This window comes from Peromyscus eremicus, chromosome 14 (assembly GCF_949786415.1).
Source record: "Peromyscus eremicus chromosome 14, PerEre_H2_v1, whole genome shotgun sequence".
NCBI classification, from domain to species: Eukaryota; Metazoa; Chordata; class Mammalia; order Rodentia; family Cricetidae; genus Peromyscus; species Peromyscus eremicus.
Window position 1 is genome coordinate 4620780 of NC_081430.1, and position 24182 is coordinate 4644961.

Consider the following 24182-nt stretch of genomic DNA (forward strand, 5'->3'; position numbering starts at 1 on the left):
TGAGGCCTATTCAGGTGAAGGAAAGATATGAACAGCAGGAAAGTCGCTCTGGACTGGAATCCCCGATCTGTCTGTTAAGATGGAAGTTTCTTCAACCATCCTGGGCAGCTCTTAATAGCCCTGTATGGGCAGTTCAAAATCTGGTGACCCCTCCTCGGTCTTCTAAACCTTCTGGATCAACACCCTGGCCCCGGACATGGGGCTTAAGCAGATGACATCATGTGGTAAGTAAGCACTTGACCACTGAACTAACCTCCAGCTTTCTTGTTACTTTTTTAAATTTTGAAACAGTCTCTCAGTTGTTGACTTTGAACTCACTCAGTGGTGTAAGCAGCCTTGGGATTTGTAGTTCTTATGTCTCAGCCTCCAGAGTAACTATTTACAGGCCTGCATCACTAAGTCCAGTGTGGACTTCTGACTGGGCTATCATTCTCCTTCTCCACGTTACTTGTCCTTTATTAGCCTTTACTAAGTCACTGAGAGAGAGAAGATGCTAAGAGCAAATTGGTGCTCAGGGACCAAGTTACCTCTGTATGATTTTGTAAGTGTCAGGGCCTAGGTTCTTCAAGCGCAGGGCGTGGGGGGGGACGACACGGATTTATGCTCTCTATATACAAGATGTCACTCTGGGACAGAGGAATATCAGTGGAAATATGAGAGAGAGAGAGGGAGAGAGAGAGAGGGAAGGAGAAAAGACAATGCTGGCTCTCCCTGTTTGTAAGGTCTACTTTGTCATATGAACATAAATAAAGGAGACATTCTACTTACAGTTCCTAGCTGCTCATAACTCTGCCTGTTTCTTATCAATTTATACTTTTGTTTCTTCCTTTGTAAATGGGGATCATAGTAAAACTGCTGATCTGATGGCCTTGTTAAAAAGAGGTGAATTGGAGAGTGAATTGAGTTTACTCTAGATTAGAAGCCTTTATTATCAGTTCTTGTGTCCCCTGCTACTCTAGAGAGGGAATTTCACCATGCTGTATTAAGTGACCAAACACTTCTTTCCCTTTGAAGATGACCAGATGGGTTCTTCAAACAGATAGATACGTAGTGTCTCAAGAAAACTGAAAAGAACACTGTCTACTATTTCTTAGTCCTTAACACCATAGGACATGCTCATCTAATTTTCTTCATTTTTACTTTCTTTTTGTTTTCTGAGACTGGGTTTTATTGTGTATCCCTGGATTATCTGAACTGGCTAAGCCATGTAGGCAGCCTGGCCTTGAACTTGCTGTGATCTGCCTCTCCTTGCCCAGGCTTAGAGGCAAGGTTGTGGGACAGTGGGACACTCCTTCTCTCTGAATGCTTCCCACACTTTCTGGGACTGAAATAGGTAATTTAACCTAGGGGAATTGAGATAGGATTACAGATTTGGACACAAGCAGAGTTACTGTTCTTATCCTCTCTTCACTACATAGGAATCATCAAACAGATCCCTGGAAGAACCCACATACCCCAGAGGCAGTGCTCCTGCCCCCCAGGACCCCTCCATGTTGTCACAGCACCAGAGTCTGTCTTACATGCAGGTATCTCTAGGGCCAGACTAGACAAATAGATATAGCTCTTGGAGTTTTCCACTTCCAGGGGATGAATGTTCTAGACATTTGGTGATCGATTCTGTTGGCCTGAAAAGTGGGTTGAAATTGCCTTTCTGCTTGCCAAATACCTGAGAGCACCCCTGGAGGCAGGGACAGCGGGAGCTGGACCAGAACCACTGGGAGGAAGAGAAGCCAGACTCCCCAGCATCCTTAGGCTATTACACTGGCCTGGTACTGACGCTCTGTGAAGTCTGGTACTCAGTGATTTACTCAAGTGCCTGCAGTGGTGTCTTTCCTTAATTGCTGAGCTCATTTTGCACCCTAGTGCCAAATAGTCCCCTGGAGACTACTGAGTAAAACAACAGGCAAAGTTCCAGTGACCATCACAGATCCTTAATGAAATGCAGCTTTTAAAAGCAGACGACCTTCCTGGAACGGCCCCAAGGAGCCGGACACTCCCGTTTTCTTTAGGCACTTCGTGGGTCTGTCAGTAACTGAAATTAGCTTCATTTAATAAAAGATTCCTCTGCTGGCTACTTAGGCAATGAAGTGTTTTAGGGACTCTCCTATGTGCCTTATTTAGATAATTGTACCAGAGCAAAGAAGAGACTGTTGTATACGACAGTGCTATGGGGGATATTTTAGACTAGAAATAACATCTGAGAAAGCTGCTTCTAGTAGATCCAGAAAACAGCAAACAAGTGAACAGAGCTGCAGCCTACTCTGAACCTGAGATAAAAGACTCAAAAGGGCCTACTAGATGTTACAGAGCACAAGCATGTGCTCCGAGAGGCAGATCAGAGAGATTCACTGAAATACCACTGGGTCAGAGTAGGGAGGAGGTTGGCTAAATACAGTAAATGCTGCCTGGTTACCGGGTCTGACTGTGTGCTGCTGGTGATCTTTGCCTGTCTGTTACTGCTTCCGTCAGTCCTTCCATCTTTCTCCTTTCAACCTTCATTTAAAGTTGTACCACAATTCTGCCAAAGAGAAATTCACATATGTATGCACATACAAATAAAATCTCCTTGAAGGACTGCAGTAAATGTCCTTACTTTATAGTTTCAGAAAGCCGCTTTGGAAAAGGTCATGAATTATGTTGGCCATAGCATAATCCCAGTCTCAGTGGCATGCTTCCTCTCTTTTATTCCTTGTTTTTATCTCAAGCAGCTCCAAGAGGCTTGTTTCCCCTACATGGAAAACTTTGGCATGTCTGTAGCCAGGTTTATAAAGTGAGGAAGTCTGCTGTACACAGGGGCTCTCACTAGGCTGTACTGTTTGTATGTGCTTGTTCAGCTACACTGATTCTCTCTTATGCAAAATTCTGAGAGAGCTATGCCATGGACAGACAAAGGCATCCAAACACTGCAAACTCAGGTCGTTCAGGCATCAGTCAACAGTTGTTAATTATTTCTGATTTCCCCTATAAGTTATTTTGAAGAATTTAAAAATTTGATAAGTGGGGCATGAGAAGTTGTTCACTGGTAGGACACTTGCTCAGCATGTCCAGTCACTGGCTTCTAACAGGTTGGTTTCAATACACAAATGTGTTGAGCATGGTAGCACATGTCTCTAATTGCAGCTACTTACCTGGCTGAGGCAGTAAACTGCAAGGTTGAATCCCACTGGGCTACACAGTGAGTGCAAGACCAACTTGACCATCTTAGCAAATCCATCTCTCAAGAGAAGGTCTCTTGTTAAAATCTGAAAGTAGAGCTGCATGCCAGAACCCTTGCTTAGCTTCTAAAACACTGGGTTCTCTTCCCAGCACAGTAAAAACAAACCAAAACAACCCAACACCCAGGCTTAGACTGAGATGACTCCGTTGTGATGCTGCTGTGCCTGCGTTACACTTGTTGTGACCCAGATCCAAAGCACTCTTGAAGCACATGAAAGTGTCCAGACTGTTTAACACTGGCTAAAAGGCAAAGCAGAGCCTGCTTTAGGAAATTAACTAATTAGTTTAAAGCCAACCTGGTCTACATAGGGAATTCTAGACCATCCAGAACTACATAGTGAGACCCTGTCTTAAAAAAAAAAAATTATTAGCAATGCATCTCAGCTAAGAAGAAAGTCAGGAGAAAGGGCTCTAGATTGGAGGAGCTCCCTGGGTAGACGTGATGTAAGCCCGCTCTTCTGTGGCATAGTAAACCTTGCCAGTCTAATGAAGGGAGAGCAGAAGAGGCAGCCTGGGGTAGACTGAGGAGGGAGGTTTGATGTGGTAAGAAATTGCAGGAAAAGAATATGAAGCTCTGTGTGTGTGTGGGGGGGGTACTCAGTTGTGGGTCATTGGTGGACAGTAACACAGCTTTGAAAGTAAGTATTTTGTCCTGTTGAGAGCTTTTACCAAAGCAGAGTGAAGAGAAGTGTAGCCATTAAAGACCATATGTACAGATTATACTATTCAATATGTCAAAATGCAAGCTTTGTAATAAAACACACGATACAGACTTCAGGATTCTTATCCTAAACCTTTCCATTTTGCTTACATTATTAACATTATAGCTACTTTACACAAACAATACCTTTATGCTAAGAAATCCCACACATTGAGAAGTGATACTCAGGGAAATAAGAATTTATATTCTGACTGAACCCAAACAACTTCTGAGATGATCTAGTAATAAAGTCCTTAGAGGGTGAATTTGAAAGATGGAATAAGCAATTGTAAAGGAGGCCTTGGATTTTATGTCTGTATACATTATTTCTCTAGGTTCCCTGTGAGAATGGATTTCACTGGTTCTAATAGAAATAAATTGCATTAATCCACAGGATTGAGTGATAGCTCTGATTTGTGGTAAAACTTGGAAGTACTCAGCTTTCTTGGCTAGCTTGCACTGCTTTGTAATCTTGCATCTCTCTCCTGTGTGTGGAGGATCTCTCCTTCTTGTGTCTGGGCTTGTGCTGATTCTTGAAGTGGGTGAAACATCAATAAAGTGTTCACGGACTTCCACATTGACAGTGTTAATTTTGGTGGGAGTGACGGTACAAATTTCTGGTAAGTTCTGCACATAGGAACTCAAGCAAGAGGAAAGCCCCAGCAGGTAGCAGGCTGCTATTGAGTGGCCTCAGAAAAGCCCCAGGCAGGACAACGGGACAGTCCCAGTGCACATGAACTCTCCGGTTCCTCACATGCTGACTGACTGGCTTTGCCCAGCGCCTCATCAGTCCTCAGTGGCTGTCCTCACTAAGATCATATCTAGGTTAGGTAATTGGAAACCTGGCACCTCCATTCTTGACCCTTCCTCCTGTGTGCGGCCTTTGGAGCACATAGCACACTGGAAGCACAAACTGGAATCACCTGTGGAGCTGTCTGTGGAAGACACAGTCAGGTGTGGAGCTGACATTTCTTCTGTTTTTTAGATTTGAGGATTCTCTTTTTCAGTGTGGTCCTGGCATGCTTGGCTTCAGGCTTTTCTTCCTGTCTGATAGCTCAGTCCTCTTAGTTGTCATCTTGCAAAATGGTAAAGAGCAATGTCTTGCTTTTCTTGAGCAATGCAGACTATCTCATAACTTTTTATATAGTGTATTTAAGATGCACCCAGTTCTAACTGCAGAGAAAGCTCATTTCTACAGAGTTCTTTGTGCAAAGGGATCAAAAGATCTAGCGCAGTGTATGGTATTCGGCCCAGTAATGGTTTGGGTTTTGTGAGCCAAAAGATACAGAAATGATTCTTGATTTGAAATTTGACAGGGAATCTTTGGACAGAGTAGGTTAACTATCTAGCATTCTCAAAATCATGACAGTGGCTGGCATGAGAATTGCCACAGTTCCCAGGGATGTATCTGTGGCCACTGATCCCAGCATTAGAAGTGGCGAACTGAAAGAGTCTGTTGGGTAGACCTAGGGAGAGGAAGTTCCCCTCATTAAGAATAGTTACAAGTAAGCCGGGCAGTGGTGGCGCACATCTTTAATCCCAGCACTCGGGAGGCAGAGCCAGGCGGATCTCTGTGAGTTTGAGGCCAGCCTGGAATGCCAAGTGAGTCCCAGGAAAGGCGCAAAGCTACACAGAGAAACTCTGTCTCGAAAAACAAAAACAAAAACAAAACAAAACAAAAGAATAGTTACAAGTAAGTGTTTCAAATGTTTTTGGATATTTTCAAATACTGAAATTTCTTCAACATTTTGATAAGATAGTATTAGCTTTCCTATAGGATTATAAAAGGACCTTGACATATGAATTCTGACCTTAACTTCTATGCATGGAAATAAAAGGAACCCACAATTGAGTGTGCTTGAAATCATTAATCTCAGCATCCCAAGAGTATCACATTGAGTTTTCTCACAGATACTTAAATTGGCTACTTTGTATTAATTCTAGTTGAGAAAACAGAAATAAAAACACAGGAAAGTGAGTTTTTTTAATCAATTAGACCCAACTGCAGACCATTCAACTCCAGACCCCATATCCTTTCTTCCTATAAGGAGCCCATTGGTACTCAAAGCACGTCCTCTGGTCCGAGAGCATCAGCAGTACCTGGGAACTTGGAAATTCTCCATTCCAAGTGAGAAATTCTGGGACAGGATAATAAGCTGTCCATGAAAGGCAGATGCCTGCCAGTTTGGAAACCCCTATGCTAATTCATAGAAGCTCTAGCTCATGAGACCATTGAGAAGAAAATGTCCTTTGGGTGCAAGGAACCCATTCATTCTTGATAATTTCCTTGATTACTTATCAGTTGTGCACGCTGGTTGGTTGGTAATTCTTGGTCACATAGTTACAATTCACTTACGTATTACTGACACCGCCCTATGATATCACTTATCAAACTGCCAGACTGATTCTTTGGGTACTGATCCAGTTTGTGAAAGGAAACAGAAACAGTTTTAATGCTTTGATATGGAACATTTTCCAAAGGGTCTTGGATTGAAGACTTAGTTTCCAATAGAGTGTTGGGGGAAGGAGTTTTAGGGAAGTGATTGGATTATAAAAACAATGATGTAAGCAATTAATTAATTCATTAGTGGACTCATAACTGAATGGACTATGGGGCATACAGAGAATTAAGCCTGGCTGGAGAAGCAGAGCACTGGGAATGGTCTCCAGGGACATCGTTCTCCAGCACCTTTCTCCTGGTCTCTCTCTGAAGCAGGATGAATACAAGCGTTTGTGCTCTGCTGTGCCTCCATGACATTCTGTTTCTCCACATACCTACAGTAACTCTGCACATAAGCATGGACTGAAATCTTGAAAATACCTCATTTCGTGGGTACTTGTCACAGTGATGGAGAAAGATTGACAGTGAAGCCAATCATTTTACTAATAGTAATCATCAAAACAAAGAGTTACAGCCATGTCTTTTGGAATTTTTGAGAAAAGGAAGAATGTATTTTGTCTGAGCTAGTAACAAACTCATAGTAAAACATATATCAATAAATTTCCCTATAATATTATTACTTTCAATTTTCTTCAAAATCGAATCAATAGGAATCTGAAAAGGAAGTATAAAATTAAAATCTAAGCTATAGTTTTTAGCATGGCTTTCGACTGAGATTAAAAAAAAAGTATCTCAAAGAATAAAATATTATACTTCATTTAATATAAGATACCATTGATCGTGACACACAATAATCATAATCATTTTATATGCCATGCTATCAAAAATAAAAATACATTGCTGGTCTAACACCGAATGCCACTAAATGTAAATGGTATCCCAATTTTAGACATGGTAAAGTATGAAAAAAGCACACATTAATATTAATGAAATATTATCTACATTTGAATATAGATTGCAGTTGGCAAACTCCTTCAGGGTGAACTCTGCTTATGCATTTTCTTTTCATAAACAGTGTTAATATGACCTCAGTTACGGTAATTTTGGTTTTTAACGCTAAGCAACATCATCCTAGGCTAAGGATGGTTTTATGACATCAGTAACTAAACATTAGAGGTGAAAAATATTCCTCTATAACCTGTTGTTTGAACTGTTATATAGTGTAAGGGAACAGGCAATTGAGGAGAAGTAAAGAAAAATAAGATGAAACACAGGGAATTCATTCACTTGAGTAAATCTCTTGGTTGTCATAACAAAATTATTCACAAATTTAAGATATGCTAGTTTTATGCTGATATTTTCCTTAATTAGCTACATTGTTTATTTACATTGGTTCTTCTTACATGTAAGTGGATTGTGCTGCATACATTTAAAAATGTCGTATAACTCCACTTCCATGTCTTTGCAGGGGATTGTGCAGTTGTTTGAGAATTTAACCAGGAGATGCTGTTGCACAGCAGTGCTGAACCAAAGCGCCAAAGCCTGACATCTTACTGCAGGAAACTCGGTGTTAAGCAGGGAGCATTACCTGCAACTGGTGTCTTAGCAAAGCGGCTTTTCTGATTTGGAGAATTTTATTCAAATATGAGACTCACTGTTGTGAAGATTTTATTTCATTTTCTATATTTTCACAATTCTGAATAAAGCTATAGATTGGAGATATTTTTACTAACCCTCTAGACCTAGTGGAAAATACATGAAGCTGGAAATAGAGACATGAGAGCAGGTTACATTTTGTTATTCTTTGGCCCCATAACTTTCACAAGGCACTTAACTTTTCTAAAATTAGAAATGCAAATGACTGTTAAATTCTTGTTTAAAGATTCCAGGGAAATAAAATTTAAGGCTATAATAATAATAATGATAATGATAATAATAATAAATAAATAAAATACAAAAGGGTGTGCTTTAAGCTCATTATCTTATCTGATCATAAAGAATGAAATCAGATAATTCAGAGAGCCATTGAGCACAGTTCCTTGCACAAATATTCAGGATTCCTAGCAGACGTTCTGTTGTAACATCAGTGATGACCACACTACCAAGATGAAATGAGTGTTCTTGCTTTAGTCATGAAATAATCTGTAAGAATTTGTGGTCATCTGAGTCCCATTTCTTTTTTTGGATAGTTTGTTGTTTGTCTATAGATGTATTATGGATTTTTTTTGATAACTGGAAACTACACTTCCACTGTCTTTATTTATCAGTCCTTACAATTTTTCTGCATTCCTTAGGATTTTATATACACAGAAGTATATCTTCTGCAAACAGAGAATTTATCTGTCTCCTTTCTCATACAGATGGCCAATGTTTCTTTTTCCTGTCCCCTGATTAGCCTTTCCAGTTCTAAGTTGAACAGAGATGTCAAATGTGGCATCCTCATTTTTTTTTCCTGTCTTATAGGGAAAGCCTTTAGCTTTTCACAATTGTAAATGATCTTATCTGAGTTGTTGAGTTTGTTTGGTTTTCACCATAAAAGAAATGTATTTTTGGCATCTAGTGAGGTGATCATATAATTTTGTCCTCTCCTCTGCTAACATGGTGTATCACATTTATTTGACTGTACTGAACTACTTATGCATCTGTAAATAAATCCCACTTCGCCATGGTGAAACATCTTTTTAATATGCTATTGACTTGCACTCCAAATGTTTGACTCAGGCTTTTTTTCCTGTTTCTTGACTGTGTTTAGATAGTTCAGTTGTTAAAAATGCAAAACAGTAAAGAATTTGTTCTGTATCATGTTAAAATGTCAAGAGTAGATTTCCTTTCTCAGTATAGCAAAACAAAATGCAAAGTATTTAAGTAGGCAAGGACTAATGTATCCTTACCACAAAGAAATAATTGTTTATTTTCTTTTAAAGGCATGATATCTGTCCAATTGCCCCTAGATTTATTACAAAGCAGTCATACACACAGATAAGGAAATGTGAGATTCAGGCACTTCTCTTATTTAACTGACTTTTGTTTTGTTTGATTTTCCTTCTTTGACACAGTGTCTCATGTATCCAAGTCTGTCCTCTAACTCAGCATGTAACCCGGGGTGATCCTGCACTTCTGACCCTCTTCCCTCTACTCTGAGAGCTGGGTTCATAAGTATGGACTTCCATGCCTTGATTCTAAGGATTGAACCTAGGGTCTTGTGCATGTTAGGGAAGTACTCTATCTAGCGAATGAGCTGTATTCAGCAACTTTAATGATTCACAATTGAACCAATAATCAACTACTATTTATCTAGAACCCTGAACTGCTTTCTGGGACTTCTCACCATTCTACTACATTGCTTATAGGAACTTACACCATCTACAAGGAAACTATAATATCTGTGTTGTGTATTTGGTCTTCCTATAGAGTACTTAAATGACAAGATTTAATTTAACTTTATGTTTAGAATGTTTGAAATGGGATCAACAATAAAATTCAAGATTATAAACTTACAGCAGTAAGTTATTTATTCTTTTTAGATAATATTGCTCTTGATCCTCACTAAATTGTTTTTCTAGTTAAGAAACAACTTATCTGGACATAGTGGAATATGCTTATAATGACAGCCCATGTAGAAGGGTCACATATCTCAGTCCAGCATGGCACAAAGTTTCCTAGCACAACACACACACACACACACACACACACACACACACACACACACACACAGCGCTCCTCTGTAGTAATTATTTGTGTCTAATTAAAGTTTAATATTTACAGAACTGAATAATCTTCTAGTCCTGTTTTTCCCAGTAAGGGTGAAAATGAATTTTTTGTGCTAATTAGAATCTAGCAGGTGCTAATAACTGGAGTAGACATGTTGTCCAAGGGCCAGAGCTACAAGAAAATCATGACTTCCTCCTTTAATTACTAGAGATTTTTTTCAATACTTTTCATAAGAGAAAACATTTAAAAGTCACAACTGTGATGAATAATTTTTAGAACTACAAGTTTGTGTTAATTAAAATATTGTGAGAGATATGTATCTGTGGTTCAAAACAAAAAGGAGGTGGTAGTGACCAGAATAACAATGAAAACATAATAAATTCCCCCTTTACAGAGCAGAAAATATAGTAGATCTACACCATCAGCCTCACTCCTTCAAAAGCGAGTGTAGACAATGTGCCAGACACTGGGTGGGTTTCTGACAACACAGTGTGGAATCGTATAAAGCAAGCTTCTTCTCAAGATAGCTTGGTGGTGGGAAGCTTTGGAGAGTCAATGCTGATCCCTTTCCTCCAGGTTTTCTTGTTGTGTTTGTTCTTATTTTTAAGACAGGTTCTCACTATGTAACCCTGGCTTATCTGGAACTCACTATGTAGCCTCAAGCTCATCCGAGACCCTCCAGCCTCTGCTTCCAGAGTGCTGATATTTTAACAGCACGTACCACCACACAAGCTTGTTTTCTTCAAGTTTTACCATAATATATAGGAACACAACAGAGAAGTCTGGGGTCAGGTTAACCCTTCAGGAAGTGTTGGTATTAACTGTTACAGACATTGTTCTCTCCACCCTTGCTGCCCAGGGGCTGATGTTCTGTCTTTAGAAGTCATGACACGGTTTCTTTAGTTATAGATAACTAATAAGACACAACTGGTGGATAGACTTTTCTCAGAGACGAAAATGCACTTTCCTTTAGAAAAAAGGAAGAATCACGCAATAAAGAAATCACATAAGTAAATGCAATCAGAGTCTTTATACATTTTAAGTAATGAGAAGAAAATCAGAGATTTAAAAAATGGACAATTTAAGATAGATATAGGACCCCTGGGGAGAAAGATGCAGTAAAAAGGGAGTCAATTGTACCATAATGTACTTGTTCTGGCTCAGTCTATTTTCAGCTCTGGATTTGTAAAACGCGTAGATGGAGGGCACTCTAAACTTTGGCCATCCTCATGCATATCGGTACCAAGATACAGCACACAAAGACATTACGGGCAGAGGAGACGGCCAACACAGTCTTCCCAAACAAATTTGTTTTCTTTGCACTTATTTGCTGTTTGGATTAGCACTCGAATTTTTTTAGACATTTATTCTTAAAGGGAAAGGAAACATTTGTCCTTCTTTATTGAACTGAAAATAACTCACAGTTAGCTATGAGTCCATTTAAGCAGGTGCTTGTCTAAAACGATACTTTCTCCCTTATCATACCCACATTCCTAGTAGTAGGGAGGAGATTTACAAACAGGAGAAAGGTAATTCTCAATATGAGGAACAGTAGGAAAGCAATTATCTAAGATATGTTACATGATTTTTCCTTTAAAAATTAAATAAATAAAAGTAATGCTGCATTATCTGGGAAAATTGTCTCTATCTCGGGAACTACAGAATTGTTATTAAAGTAAAACTTGTCTATGGTTTTAAAATAATACACATTTTATCAGACATGTCCATCATTTTTTCCAAAGGAAAAAGATTCTTATCTATATGGCATAAGCTATATGCCTATAGGAATTCACTAGAACACACCAAGGAAATCAGAGAACATGTACATCTATAAGAGAAAGAAAAGCATATTTGTTGTGCAAGTGAATTTGAACTAAAGAGCTTTTGTCTTCTGAGGTGATAATATCACAAAGCCAGGAACTCTGCGATGTAAACAGTCAATTTTATTCTAGGACATGGAGGGCACTGTTGCCATGGTAATCTTCCTAAACTATAACAGGAAGACAACTAGATGCAAACCAGAATACTTAGAAAGGTAAATGGATACTTTCAAGGTCACATTGGTTCTGGGCTTAGGGCAGAGCTTGTTTTTTAGGTTGGAACTTAATCATGGCCTTGAATATAAAGAAGAACAAAATTTCTAAATAAATATTTCTAAAACTCCATTAAAAATGTTTTCAACTTTAGCACAAACAAAAGCCGACATTTATGTTGTAGTTTCATAGCTAAGACAAAAACGTGAAGAAAGAGGAGAGAAGAAGACAGCAGTTTAGGAATGACCTTGATTGAAAATCACCTCTGTTTTTAGGCTGAAATGTTTGTCACAGAACCAGCCTTTCTTTCTTCTTTTAAAGTTAGACAGCTATTTAGATGTTTAAAATGAACAAAATCCATTGTTGTTTTGACTTGCTCTTTCTTTTCCTTTCAAAAATATAAAATAAAGTACTGTAAAAACTCAATTTGATGTGCCAGGGAAGTAAATTTTCAGATGTCTGAAATGACAGTATCCTCAAATCGCTCTCAGATCAAATCATCCAATGTTTTACTTGGAGCAAGAATGAGTTTTGCCAAAATTGAAAAAGTTTAGTAGAACATTTGTTTTCATATAGTTTAGTTACAATTTCCTTTAGATTTGTACCCCATTTTCAACTTTGTGTTGGGACTCTCCACACTTGCAGGATGACTTCTGGCATGGAGCACTGAGATCTCAATTTTAATCGCCTGTCTGTCAAATTGAAGAGAAATGCATCTGCCTGGAGCAAGCCAGCGGAGAGCCACTGGGGAGTCTCTAGAACAGTGAGCAGCAATCCCAGGTCTTACCCAGTTAGGGTGGTAATGTCTGTGGCCAAAGCAGCAACACCCTGCAGCCTCCCTGAGATGATGCATGTGGTTGTTCAGAAGTGGGTGCTGGTGTTCATGTTATCATAGACAATATTTGTGGGTCTTTGACCCCAATGTGACCTTTTGAATGCACATTCCAATTCTCTATTTTTTTTATACGATGACATGATTTTTTCCTTAGTGAAGAAAAATCCAGTACATAGCTCATTCCATTTCAACTAAGAACAAATCCATAAACACTTTATTGTAATCCCAGTTATGAAATCTGTGACCTGTTCAGAACAGCTTCTCCCATACTCTGTATTCTAAGTTCCTCTCTCCTCAATATAAATCTTCCTTATTGAATGGCCAAGAGTTGACCAAAGAGTAGTTATTAATACCTGATAGCCCCCTGTGTGCTTCTTTTAGGCAATAAACACTAACAAGGAAATGCATGATCTCTTGAGTAGAAAAGGGTGCAGGAAGAGACAGATGTGCCAGGACTAGAGACTGATGAAGGGATGGCAGGACTATTTTAGAGTCAAATTTATTTGGGGATAGAAAGCAATAAATTATCTCCTATGTAAATACAAATACATTAGTAGATTTGAAATACCAAAGATTTCATTGCCTGTGCTTGATAAAGCTGGGGTCTGAGGTCACCATATTAACAGCTCAGTACCCAGGATGAGCATGCTACTATAGGGAAGATGCAGGAATATAAGAGGTGGGGTCTAGTAGGAGGTTTTCCGGTCATTGAAGATGTGCTCTTGAAGAGAATTATACCATTCTAGTATTCAGCCTTCTCTTTTGTCCCCACCAATGAGATAAACAGTTGTACTCTGCCACTCACCATAATGTTTGGCTTCATTATAGGTTTTCGAACAACAGCCCCACTGACCATAAACTCAAAAGCTGTTAGCGCCAACAAACCTTCCCCGTTGTATAAGTTGATCATCTCAGTTATTTTATTATAGCACCAGAAAGCTGACTGGCGTTACTTGAAGCAAAAAGTGTTAGAACAATGTTTCCTGTATCTATAACCAAAAGAGACCACATCACTATCATCTTTGATTCTACTTTTCAGTGTGACATTTGAGATTTGAAACTCATTTGTCCAAAATTTAACACAAAGATTAGTCCTTTCTACTTTTGAGAGATGGACATGTTGAACATGCACCTCTTAGCAAGGAGAAAGACTCAAAGACCAGTGTTCCCCGACTCCTGAAGGAGCTGTGTAGATTTCAGGAAAAGGGTCACCTTTCCCAGATTTCTGTATTTCTCTCCATGTGTTTTGTATCACTTGGGTTTTTCTTTATTTAAAGTAAACTAGTCACCAGCCTTGACTCAAATGAGGTTTATCTGCAGTGGAAAGACTGACTTTTATTTGAGGTGAGTTCCATGAGAAACATCACCAGAAGAATCATAAAGAATGCAAGAATATGCCTCTGTATTCAATCTTACCACAGCTATGCATTATCTATTTTTATTGTTTCTGTGGAGTTGCCTGTTTTAATATGTTTTCGATAGACAACAAGGCACCAAGAGCCCTGGGTAAATAATAGATGTTAAAAATAGCCATTACCTAACAATGTTACTGGAATAATTAGAGTGCAGAAATGCTCTCACATGAGCAGCCAACTAAAAACAAAGGTTGGCATGAAGCTGCTTCTTCGGTTCTTTTCAAATTAATATAGCAAACTCATTCCAAACTCAACTCTCCCACTTAAAACTACTTGAGTTGTTTTCCTCGTGTTTGCTTTCGACTCCCCCAAAGCACACAACACTGCATGCCGCCCTCTGCGCAGTTTTACAGTCTTTTGTTGTTTAGTAGGGATGCATAGTGCCAACGGATATTTATGTGCATGCGCTATACAGATGCTTTGCTTTCATACTTAGAGTAAGGAAATTATTCTCAAAGTCATGGAGTCATATTCTTCCAATGCAATAAAATACAAAGTTCATTTCTCTGCTGGGTAGCTGGCTGCTGTGGAACACAGACAGAAAGTATGTCCTTGCAACCCAACACAAGACCAGCACACCAGGACCCTTTGGATTGCTGTAGCGTGGTAGAGCCTGTATTTGAACCAGGAAGCACATTAACATTCATGCCAAATAGCTATTTCTAGCCCATGTACAATGGAATAAAACAACAACTACATTCTTCTTGCAAAAAGCCCAGTAGCTTCTCTGGACTTAGGACTTCTTGGATCAGTTAATACATTGTAAAGAGAAGCCATATCACTTAACTCTTTAAATGCATGAAGGTCCTGACATGTCCACTGTCCACCACAGGAAATCGTTTTGCTTTTATTCAATGAAAATTTCCACAGAGACAGGAAACTGACAGAACTATAACTACTATGCCAGTCATTTTCAAACACTCCTCAAAGTTGACTGAACTCAAGCAAAAGGTATTGTGTATCTTAAAGAACTAAATGGTGTGTGATGTCATAGCTTTTCATGAAGTCTTGAAAGAGATACTTGCATTTTGCTGTCACTTTGTAACCCCCTAGGGGAGGGGTGTGGCCTTCCAATGCATCAAATCCAGCAGAAACCAGGACCATGTCTGGATCAAATTCTTTGGCCACAGGCATCACGACAGTCCTGTGTGGTGAAAAGGCAACAGTCACTCATGGGAAAGCTGGGTATCTGTAAAAACTGCTTAGTAAAAATGACAAATAGCCAAACAAACGGAAACACATGAAATATGAACCAATGGCTGAGGGGTCACCAACTGGATCAGGCCCTCTGAGTGGGTGAGACAGTTGATTGGCCTGATCTGTTTGGGAGGCATCCAGGCAGTGGCACCGGGTCCTGTGCTCATTGCATGAGTCGGCTGTTTGAAACCTGGGGCCTATGCAGGGTCGCTTGGCTCGGCCTGGGAGGAGGGGACTGGACCTACCTGGACTGAGTCCACCAGGTTGATCTCAGTCTGTGGGGAAGGCTTTGCCCTGGAGGAGATTGGAATGGGGGGCGGGCTGGGGGGAAGGTGAGGGGGGCGGGAGGGGGGAGAACAAGGGAATCTAATTGTATTGCAAAATAAAAATTTAAAAAAAAAATGACTTGGCACAGTCACAGTCACTTCCTAAGAAAAGGAGAGGGAAATGCTAACTGGATCAAAAGCTTATCATTTCCTTCACATGTGAATACTGTTGTTTTCGCATCCCAACACAGTCTTTTTCCTTTCATCTTTTTTTCCTCCAGGTTGAAAACCACCATACTCTGCAGGTACATTCCACAGCCTGTCACAGTAGAGTGCATCTGTACTGTTTTATTCCATTGCCTATAAAAAAGAAAGCCCCACTTCTTCCAAAGGAGACTAATGTTCTACAGGAGAACTGAAGCTTTAGGGAGAGCCTAGCTTGCTCTAGTTAGTAAGAAATTGGTATAAATTTGAACTATAAATTTCTTTTGGGAAAAAGTTTGCTTTCCCAACTTAAAAAATACATTTAAAAATATTTGTCATGGTAGGGGGTGACTCTTGCAAAGGAAAAACACAAAATTCCCTTAATAGAATCCAGATTATGATGTTAAGTGAGTCCAAGGCCAGACACACCAGGAATGTGGCAGTCTTGTCTCTGGCAGCAGCCCCCGCCGGCCCCACTTAGACACATCAGCACTCACCTCTCAGCCTCCTCGGGGCTCCGAACCTTCCCATCCCTGTTAGTTTTGAGAGAAAATGACTGCAGGACCTCAGAAAAAAAATTTATGAGGGCTTCAAGCTCAGAGCTTCAAGTCCATCATAAAAATTCAAATACCGAAGACTATTTATTAAAACAAGGAAACAGCTCACTGTTATGATTTTTACTAGGAAGACTTCTGTCTGTGAGAAGAAACTAAAGCAAGTGTTCCAGTAATCCTTCAGTAGAAAACTAATTAGGGTCTTTGAGTTTTCTTCAGACACTTTAGATTTTCACAATGATCACATCCCTTTATGTAAAGAAATTTTGATTGAATGTCAGAAAGTTGAAATTAGAAAATAACTGAGAGAAACTTATCAGAGCTACATAAATCAACTCAACACTTTTTCTAATAACTCTTCTGCTAGCATAAAACGCCAGCCATCAAGCTTCCAAACATATGTACACATTAGATTTCCACAGCAGTTCTCTCAGCAGCTGAAAAACCTCTAAGCCTGAATTACTCACTAATAAAACTAAGAAAACTATACTACTACTCACTATGCATAGCTTACTTATGGTTTTTCTTCAATAATGTTATGAATCTTTAGTACAGATCCATGATCTAAAGAGATACAAGATTCTTTCTTTCAACAATATCAGCTCTGACATTGTAATTTTCATAGAAATATCATGTATAATCAATCATTCACTGATGTTCATGAATGAAATGCCCATGTGTTAGTGAGACATTGGAATACTCTCTCAAGGAATCCAGAATATTTTCTTAAGATCCTCTCTTTATTTTGGTGGGTACTAGATAATTTCTAGCAAACAGCTGTAAGACAATCAACACATTCACTGTGCCAGTCATTTCTAAATTTGCAAACAATGGGTTTTCAATCAAGCTCCATCTTAGGGAACTCAATATATGCAGGTGAATTCACTCCAAAAATAATAAAACAACAGGAAATTTTTTGGGAAAAAAAATCTACCACACATCCCAGTAAGCTTTAGATGTAAGCTTGTCACAGCCTGGAGACAGTGGAGAGAAAAGCCTTGATGGAAGAATTTCCTAGATTGGCCTAGGGGCATGTCTATGGGGGACTGTCTTGATTATTAATTGGTGCAGGATGACCCAGTCCCCATCGATGGCACCATCTCTAGGCCAATGGTCCTGGGGTTGAGCAATCCAGCCAGCAAACAGCATTCTTCCACAGTTTTTGCTTCACTCCCTTAGCCAGAGGAAACACTACACAAAGAGCCAGCAAGCCTGCCTTCTGGTTCCTGCCCTGACTTTCCTCAAGGAAGGACAGTGTCCTGAAAGTCTAAAATGAAATAAAGCCTTTTCTCTCCAAGTTGTTTTGATCATGGTGTTTGTTACAGCAAAAGAAGGGAACTAGAACACCACATTATCTGGTAGAATTTTCCTTTCAAAGCATACATTCTTAAAACTCAGGTTCCTCTTCAAAGCAATCCTTACCTTTAAAAATGGTGCATTGTTAGAATGTTGTCCAGATGGCAATTGTTTGCTGAATAAACTAGCTGTGTGTGACTATAGAAAGTTTGTATGATGTTCTGATACAAAATATTCTGCAATTTTTTTGTTAAACTAGACAATTACATGGCAACAACTGCTTCTAAATAGTAACATTGGTGATGTTTTGTTCATTGACTTCATCTAATATACATTGTCTACTTTGTTGCAAACATTGCTGTGGCTAAAGCTTGTTCAATTTCAAACTGAAACTTAATTATTTTCATATGTTGACATAAACTCTTCTTTGCCTACAACTCATAAACAGTTAGAATTAATTGTCCCCAGATCTTATTATTTTGGCAAATTAAAAAAAATGTTCTGTATGCACAAGTGTTTCGTGGGCAAATATGTCTGGTCATCTCTACATGCCTGGTGCCCAGAGAGGTCAGAAGAGGGCATTGGATCCCATGGAACCAGATGATTGTAAGACACTATGTTCATGCTAGGACTAGAACCCAGGTCCTCTGAAACAGAGGCTAGTGCTCTCAACCGCTGAGCCATTCCTCCAGCCCCATATCTGGTAACTTTTAAAGAGACATCACAGAAATCTTTGAGCTCTTTTATTTATGTTGAGATTAAATACCATTGCTACAGTATGGATCATTGCCATTGCTGTGGGAGTGAGCTCCTGAGGCAAGGATGAGTCTGCCAAGCTTCCTCTCTGTCCTATGCCTGTTTGTATGTCCTTCCACCATGTTATGACACTGCACGGTGGCCCATACCAAACACCAGCACCACAAACCTGGACTTTGTAGCCTCCATAACCATTTTCCAAATAAATCTATGTTCTGTATCAATTATCTAGCTTTAGATAATCTGTTACGGCAATGCAAAATAGACTAAGACCATGTATGAAAGACCAAAAGACTGTTATGAAAATACTAAGTAGAAAAAGCAGTATGATTTTTCTTGAACAAATTCCTCAAAAGCATTCATGGGATTTGTTGTTAAAAAGAAAAGCAAAACATGCATGTTTGCTTAGGTTTTCATACACTTCCTAATAACCATGACACCCTGATAGCAAAAAACTGTGATTGAACAGCTAGTGTTCTATTGTCAATCTCTGATAAAAGAGTACAGACGTCCTTGAAAAGTGATTGACTCTAGAACATTATCACCAGAAATACGAAGTAACTCAGGAGCACTGTATGGTGGCAAAGAAATCATCAGAAGGGATGAGGATGTGCTTACCAGGCATATGGACTAAAGCAGAAAAGCCAGGGATGGTTGAAACTGGAACAATTCCAGAAACACAGAAAGTGATGCTAACAGAGGATTATAACCCATAAAACCAGATAAGTATTCATGAGTTAATAGTATAACAGAGATATAACTGAACAGTGAGAAAACAGCTCTTCCTACACAATAATCTATCAACTGACGATTGTCCAAGAATCCAAGAACTTAAGGAAAGAGAAAAATCACAATTTGAATAAGATGAAAAATAACAGAAGGAAGCAAGATTTACAGATTCTATGTGTTTGTCACATCAGGAGACACAAGATACACGCAAAAACTTTACTATTGTGAAAACTTCTGAAACTCCAATACTCTTTCAAAATACAAAGTATTAGATAAGAAATGTTACCAACTTAACAATGGGAATGTTATCAGCAAGTGGACTTTTCATTTTTTCTTTTTAAAAATGACTTGCTTATTTATTTTACTTGTGTACAGATGTACTTGCATGAGCTTGTGGGCTCCACACGCATGCAGTACACAATGAAGATGAAAGAGAGTGTTGGAATCTCTGAAACTGGAGTTACAGATGGTTGTGAGCCACCATGCAGGCATTGGCAACTCTGGTTCTCTGTAAGAGCAGCCAGTACTCTTGACCACTGAGCCACGTCTCCAGCCCAGCAAACAGTATTTAAACAAATTTTGAGCAGAGAGAACTTGGGAGCCGACTAGGAAAATGAGCTAGAAAAGGAAGCTACTGACCAGAATCTGATATAGAAGGAACTAGAGAACAGATGAGGGATATTTGTCCCAGGAAACCCTCAGTAAGGAAACAGGTCCAGTGGAAGGAGAAGGCGGGACTAAAAACAGGATATTAAAGAAATGTGACCAGCAAAGACCACTAGAAGATGTCCAAACATCCTAACAGTCTCTCTTCCTGCTAACAGCCAAACTAAGCATTCGGATGGTCTCCTCCTTACTGACAAGTACGTGTGGCAAAGTCTAAACTCTTCACGTGGTGTTGGTGACCTCCAAATATAGTTCTCTTTGTTTTGTCCTCAGGGCATTCAGAGACCACTAGCCCCATTCCAAAATGTTAATCCGAAAGGAGAGTTTGGAGGGGTTAAACATACTAGCTGATTCAGACTGTCAAGTGACTTATTTATGTACTCATTAGGAAAACCGACACCATCTACTACCTTCTTAAATATCAATGGAGAATAAGAGAATTTCCTGACTCACGAGAAGACCCAAGAGTATAGAAAAAACATTAAAATAAACATATAAACAACTGGAAAAGCTGGGGCAGTGGTGGCACAAGCCTTTAAACCCAGTACTCAGGAGGCAGAGACAGGAAGATCTCTGTGAATTCCAGGCCATTCTAGTCTACAGAGCAAGTTCCAGGACAGCCTGAGCTGTTGTTACACAGAGAAACTCTGTCTCAAAAAAAAAAAAAAAAAACTGAAAAAAACAGATATAGTTCAGGCAATAAATATATTCTCAAACATAGTATATATAAATATATATATCATATGCAAAGCCATATAATATATGCAATATAAATAATAAAATACATTATATTTAATGTATTTAAATATTTTTATATGTGTATATATATTTAAATATAAATGCATATATATTTCAGTGTATATATACATATAAACATAGATAGATAGATAGATAGATAGATAGATAGATAGATACATAGATAGATAGATAGATAGATAGATAGATAGATAGATAGATAGATAGATTTCACTATGTACCTCAGCTGGTCTGGAACTCATGATGTATATCATTTAACTTTCTCAGTGCCATGACCAAACACCTGACAATAAACAATTTAAAAGATGAATTGTGTATCTTAGCTCACAGATGGAAGATGTAATCCACTATAGCAAGAATGCATGAGGACAGCATCTTGAGGCATCTTGCTCACATCTGTGAAAATTAAGAGGGAAAGACTGTTCAGGAAGCCAGGCTAGGCCATAAACCTCAAGGCCAGACAGCTAGAGATCCACTTCCTCAAGCTAAACCAGATCTCCAAAGAGCTGGTTGAGGCAGTAACGCAGGTGTACTCCATTCACCTCCTTAAAAAGCAGCCTTTCTCTTCCTTCCCTCCCTATGTGTCTCCAGGTATGACCCATGCAAAGGAGAGAGCATTGTTAGTAAAGGGAGACGTGGCACATTCTCATACATACCTACCTATGCATGAGCACTTGGACACATATGCACATGCACATGCATGTACACACACAGACACACACACACACACACACACACACACACACACACACACACACACACTTTTCAGGCTATAGAGCTGAGCCTATTTCTTCTGTAAAGCCAGAACAGTGTTCCTTGAGTTGGTGTGTGTCAAATGAGTGGGTGGTGTCTTTCACTCATCACTCAGCATGTGCCACAGGAAATTATTAATGGGGTTCAGCTTAAAAACAGTGCTTCACCTGACTCACTGTTGGTATAACCAATGGGTTGGCATTGACTAGACAGGAACTCATCCCAGAGGTCTGAATCTAACTAAGGAATCACATACTCCTAAGCCATTGCTCCAGTCTCCTGGAAAGATGTTCCTAGTATTCTCCTCTTTGTTCCGTATTTACTATCTAGACACCTGGTCCATGTCTCCCTGTACCTCTGGCTTCTATGTGGTACTGAGGATTCCAACTCAGGTCCCCACACAAACCTTCCAGGTTCTTTCACTCACTGAGCTATCTGTGTCATGCCACTCCAATTTTAAAGCATCTGAATCCATAGACATGAATTAATCCCAAATACTGCTTTATTCTTTGAGAAGCCATTTATCAAACTCTGTTCTGGGGGAAACATTGGGGTAGATGGAAGCTTGAGACAGAAAGGAGTTGAAAATCTGCCCTTAAGGAGATTTCAGGTTATAGGAAGGCAAGAAGAAAATATGTCTTTGTGGTATTATAAGTTAAGCCTCAAACATATACAGTGTGCCCAGAGATACATGAGGCAGAGTAACCAGGAGGAACAAAACAGGAAGAAGAAAGCCCAGCAGAAACAAAGAATGAGTGTGGACATTAGTGGAGAAGGTTGACAGGAAACAACAAGCAAACAAAACCTAAAGCAAGGAAGACACTCAGCAGGGAGCATGCAAGAGTGTAGCTGTGGACATGTAAAAAGGCATGGGGAGTGGGAAGCGTGCTGAGCGTGGACTACAGGGTGGCAACGGCAGAGAAGGATGAAAGCAAACAGATCTCAGCCTTTGCCTGCTGTTCAGGAGGAATATGGCAGTCCTTGGGAGACAGCCATGGTTGTACCTCCTCGCAAATTTGGAATCCATTGCTCCAAATCTCATGGAAAGATATCCCCAATAGGGCTCTTTTCTCTGCTTTGTGCAGTTTCTGGACACATGGTCTGTATTTCCCTTGATGATCAATGTACTCTCACCTGAGCTCTTCAGAAGCTGGAGAGTGCGTGACTGCAGGAATGCATGCCACTCACATCTTTCAAGTAATGAATTTTTACCACCCATCTATGTCATCAGCCAGGTTCACAGACAATCTGGACCTCTTGACTTCATAGACTTCACATCTTAATCAAGAAGAAGGAGTTAATGAGCAACCAAGCAGTCCATAGCCATACTACCCTGAAGACACCTCATTTCATCGGAAGAAGCAAGAACTAGGGTGAAACATAAATTGTGCAGAAGGCCACAGGAGTGACTGATACAGGTTTAGACTGATTGATACTGATAGTGCATGAAGTGATGAAGGTCATGTGCAGTTAGAGGGAAGAACAGCTGCCAGATGGGAGAGCATGTGTAAATGTCCTGAGAGGGCCTTGGATGTACTCGGAGACTCGTGAGATGTTACTGTGGTTGACTCACAATGTTAACAGTGGAAGACTGTTGGAAATGGCCAGTCAGATAACTGATAACGAAGCCAGGGCAGCTGGGGCACTGGCGGCCATTGCAGTGCTCTGAATTTAATTCTCATAAATGAGAAGACCCTGAAAGACTGGAGAGGGCTATGCCATGTTATGATTTATGTCACCTCAAACAATGGATTTCAGTCCACTGCATGACTGATTAAAAATGTCATATTATAGTCATGCATATGTGAATTATAGGTGAAAATCATGTCTACATTTTTCCGTATGTGTAATTGTAGGTCATGGCTTAAAGGCATCAGATTATGAATTAAACATTTCCAAATGGTACAAGGGGTTCTGTTCTTTTATGCTTTTTTTAAAAAACAAAACAAAGTACACATGACATTATGTACATTTCCCTTCCTGTACCTATATTTGTACATGAAGTACAAGGAACAACATTTCCCTGGAAAGATATTCATAACAATCCACACTTGGACTGGCAGAGAACACACTAATTCACATCCAGACAGCTGATTGAGACATTCCTAACATCTCTATCACCTCTGGACCACTGTTAAAGTGCTAAAGGGCATCTGTGTGTGTGTGTGTGGGGGAGATCTATGCTGGGGTCACTGAGCACAGCCCATAAGGTTGGTGTTCACAATCACTTACACAAGCCCTGACTTCCATCCTATCTGTAGTCTCATCTTGCATCTCCTTGTACAACCACCACAAACACACACTCACATCCTAAATATACCCCACAACACACACACACACACACACACACACACACACACACACACACCTCCCTAAACACATAGTTGATGCCCTCTCAAACACACACCATACCTACCCTCTACTCAGTGCATACACACTCAATATATGTACCCCACATATCACCCAACAATCCCTTGCACATCCACATGCTTAGCACACATTCTTTTTGCACATACATACTCTTGTGTATGTACCAATATACCAGTTCCAAACAGATACCCACAGAGCACACATACACATCAAATACACAGAGATGCCCAATGTACACATACAAATATCCCCAACACCCCCAACAGTCACACCCCAACTGCCCCCGTAACAAGCACAAGCATGTTCTAACATAAACTTCCAACACACAAACACCCAGAGTATGTGTACACTCACACACACGTACCACACACCTGATTTTTTCTC

The 24182-nt window shown here is 39.7% G+C and overlaps 1 long non-coding RNA gene across 1 annotated transcript in view; it reads right to left on the bottom strand.

Moving 5' to 3' along the window:
• Positions 1-15239: 15239 nt before the first annotated feature.
• Positions 15240-24182, bottom strand: part of LOC131924281 (uncharacterized) — a 48889-nt gene continuing 39946 nt past the window's right edge. The window contains exon 3 of the long non-coding RNA XR_009382836.1: positions 15240-15395. This is a non-coding gene — a long non-coding RNA (uncharacterized LOC131924281). The remainder of the gene's footprint in view (positions 15396-24182) is intronic.